Source organism: Culex quinquefasciatus, chromosome 3 (assembly GCF_015732765.1).
Source record: "Culex quinquefasciatus strain JHB chromosome 3, VPISU_Cqui_1.0_pri_paternal, whole genome shotgun sequence".
In the NCBI taxonomy this organism is placed as follows: Eukaryota; Metazoa; Arthropoda; class Insecta; order Diptera; family Culicidae; genus Culex; species Culex quinquefasciatus.
In genome coordinates, this window is record NC_051863.1 from 199,385,049 (window position 1) to 199,389,013 (window position 3,965).

At 38.1% G+C, this 3,965-nt stretch overlaps 1 long non-coding RNA gene across 1 annotated transcript; it reads left to right on the forward strand.

Moving 5' to 3' along the window:
• Window positions 1–253: 253 nt before the first annotated feature.
• Window positions 254–866, forward strand: LOC119770255. Its single transcript, XR_005278735.1, has 2 exons — window positions 254–368; window positions 436–866. It is a non-coding gene; the product is annotated as an uncharacterized LOC119770255 (long non-coding RNA).
• Window positions 867–3,965: the final 3,099 nt, after the last annotated feature.

Sequence of the window (3,965 nt, forward strand, 5' to 3'; positions counted from 1 at the left end):
AAATCAAACGTAATATTATGTTTGATTTGACGCAGAATGACTAAATTCACATTTTCTAACTAAAGCAGAAATTTGAATCTTATAAAATGTAACAATAAATCAATTTTAACTGGATATTACATCACATATGATGCACATGATTGGAGCGTCGTTTGTCGTGTAATATTCTGTGCAATGATTTAATTTTACTTCAAATTTAACCCGATTGTACGCTGTTTTGGTGCCTCTCACTTCACAGTGCAGCAAACGTCAGCCATGATAGATTCCGATTGAAAAATTGACGCGGATAAGTTGTCCCGAGAGAAATTCGATTTTCTCAGCTTTCGACACTTCTTGAGCTGAAAATCTTTATAAAATCGATTGCCAAGGTAAGTGTACAGAATATTTCTTAAAATTTGAGCCCAATTAAATTAAATTCCGAACAAATCTTTCCAGCCAGAAACATCTCCATCCCTCTTCCGGGCAAACTCCCTAAATCCGATCCGTGGTCCTGCTAGCGACGGACGACTGCCGGTTCCAGGTGCTGATCACGGTTGTTTGTGCCCCGGGGAGGCAGTCAGTTTGTGCAGTCGGTGGCATTTCGCGATGGAGATCACTTTGGGTACCAACGGTGTTGTTCCGGTGTAGCTGGTTCGTTTGCAAGGCGATGTCGGTCTGACGAAGCTGGATGTGGTCGTCGAGCCTGGTGGCAAGATAAGGAGTTCCGTGACACGGGAAAAGGAAGGCCTCAAACAAATGGACGACTTACATCATATTTTGAAACGATCGATTGAAGCAGGTTTTTCGTCGGTTGGGGCCTCGGCTGCAGCCAGCGGGGGAACGTTTGCGACGACGTGAGAACGACGACGCTGGAGGGTTTGCGGCTAGCTAAGCTACGTGCTGAACGCGATGACTGTTATCTGTTTAGTGGCCTGGCTTTACTGGGCATTCCGGAGGTGGATGATGGAGGAAAAGTGGTGAACATCCGTTAATCTGCACCTCGGTGGGGCAGATCATAGTTGATTCAAGCTATTGGAAGTGCTAATCGAGTGCAAATGGTTCTAAGTTAGCCTTCCGTTCTTGGGCAAAACACTCTTGCAACAGTATTTATTCGAATTTAATCATAAAGTGCTAATAAAACTAAGATTAATCAATATAAATATGGTGTTTTTTCCTATGTCCAATTAATTTAATCCAAAAATCAATAATTTGCAATTCCAATAGGAATGGTTTCCTATGAATTGCGTTTGATGTAATTTTACACGACCAAGTCGGTTGACAGTTTGGGTCATGTGATTTCCAAATCCGATGTAATTTTATGTCTTATTTGACGCTCCAGTTATGTGCATCAAAAAGACAGAATATTACACGATTTTTTCGAAGTGTGATATGTACACAAATTTCATCAATTTTTTTGATCCGGAATAAAAAAGTACTTAAGTGGCCATATCTCGAGACAGGGTTGCCAGATCTTCAATGTTTTAGGCTCGTTGGAAAGGTCTTTTGATAATCTAACCAAAGGTGGGTCGGATGGTGGGTCCGGACATAGTTTACATACATTTAAGTGAGATTCGGCTTCCACAAAGTACATCAAAATCACTTAAGTGGCTATATCTCGAGACAGGGTTGCCAGATCTTCAATGTTTTGGACTTGTTGGAAAGTTCTTTTGATAACCTAACCAACGATGGGTCGGATGGTGGATCCGGACTCAGTTTACATACATTTATGTGAGATCCGGCTTCCAAAAAGTACATCAATATCACTTAAGTGGCCATATCTCGAGACAGGGTTGCCAGATCTTCAATTTTTTGGACTTAGATCGGAAGGTCTTTTAATAACCCAACCAACGATGGGTCGGATGGTGGATCCGGACATAGTTTACATACATTTAAGTGAGATCCGGCTTCCAAAAAGTACATCAAAATCACTTAAGTGGCTATATCTCGAGACAGGGTTGCCAGATCTTCAATGTTTTGGACTTGTTGGAAAGTTCTTTTGATAACCTAACCAACGATGGGTCGGATGGTGGATCCGGACTCAGTTTACATACATTTATGTGAGATCCGGCTTCCAAAAAGTACATCAATATCACTTAAGTGGCCATATCTCGAGACAGGGTTGCCAGATCTTCAATGTTTTGGACTTGTTGGAAAGTTCTTTTAATAACCTAACCAACGATGGGTCGGATGGTGGATCCGGACTCAGTTTACATACATTTATGTGAGATCCGGCTTCCAAAAAGTACATCAATATCACTTAAGTGGCCATATCTCGAGACAGGGTTGCCAGATCTTCAATGTTTTGGACTTGTTGGAAAGTTCTTTTAATAACCTAACCAACGATGGGTCGGATGGTGGATCCGGACATAGTTTACATACATTTAAGTGAGATCCGGCTTCCAAAAAGTACATCAATATCACTTATGGGGCCATATCTCAAGACAGGGTTGCCAGATCTTCAATGTTTTGGACTTGTTGGAAAGTTCTTTTGATAACCTAACCAACTATGGGTCGGATGGTGGATCCGGACTCAGTTTACATACATTTAAGTGAGATCCGGCTTTCAAAAAGTACATTAATACCACTTAAGTGACCATATCTCGAGACAGGGTTGCCAGATCTTCAATGTTTTGGACTCGTTGGAAAGGTCTTTTGATAACCTAACTAACGATGGGTTGGATGGTGGATCCGGACATAGTTTACATGCATTTAAGTGAGATCCGGATATAAGTGAAAACACATTTTTATACATAACTTTTGAACTACTTATCGAAACTTCAATCTGTATAAAACTCGATCTATGGGACCCTAAACCAAGTCGAATGCAACAGGTTCGGGTCAAATCGGTTCAGCCAGTGCCGAGAAACATGAGCTAGTTTGTTGGTCACATACATACATACACACACACATACACACACACATACACACACACATACACACAGACATTTGTTCAGTTTTCGATTCTGAGTCGATATGTATACATGAAGGTGGGTCTACGACGTTTTTATACAAAGTTCATTTTTAGAGCAGGATTATAGCCTTACCTCAGTGAGGAAGGCAAAAGGATTTGCAATTTCGCAAAATAGTTGTTAACAATAACATCAATTTTATCAATTATGATATCTAGGGTTAGTGATACTTCACTATTTCGGGGACAGCGTGAAATCCGTGAAATTTAGCTTTTTCCGCGAAATCCCGTGAAATTTTATGTTTGTTTGGAAATGTAACGATTTTCTAAAAATAATTTGTCAAACTCAAATAGAAATAAAAATAGCCTTATTAAATACTGTAGAATTAAGCGAGTGAATACCTTTTTTATTACTTATATAGGGTTAGTGGTTTTTGACGATTTCGTGGATGGCGTGAAATTCGTGAAATTTATAAATTGTTAAAGAACTGTTCAGATTTTCAGTTTTTTTTTTAAGAAACTAGCTAAGGTTAGTCATATTTTCATTCGCTATATTAAAAAAATTATGGATATTTTATTTAAAAGGTAAACTTTCAATAAAATAAATAAAAACTGCCTTATTTTTTCTTTAAATATTTTGTTTACAAATTATAAAAGTTTTGCCCATTTTCTTTAAAATTAAAATTTTGAAGAGGGATATTTAAATCCTAAAAATTATTTTTATTTAGCTAAATGTAACAAACAATTCAAATTATTTTACTCATTTTGACTGGACAAGATTGTAAAATTTTGCTTTGATTTGAAATTAAATACAAAAACTTTTTAGCTTTAGTTGATGGATATTTTTCAAAAAAGTTCAATAGGGGAAGGTGGGGCAAGACGACCATATGGGGCAAGAGGAACAATCGCTCGTACGGCCGTAAATTTTACAATTTTGATTATTTCCAGTATGAGGAATTGTTGCTAGCAATGCAATTAACTAATTCTACTACCACATATCCGAGAAAACGACGTACACGCTACGGGGCATACGATTTAATGAAGTTTTTCTCTAAACCTTTGTTTTCTTATAATATTT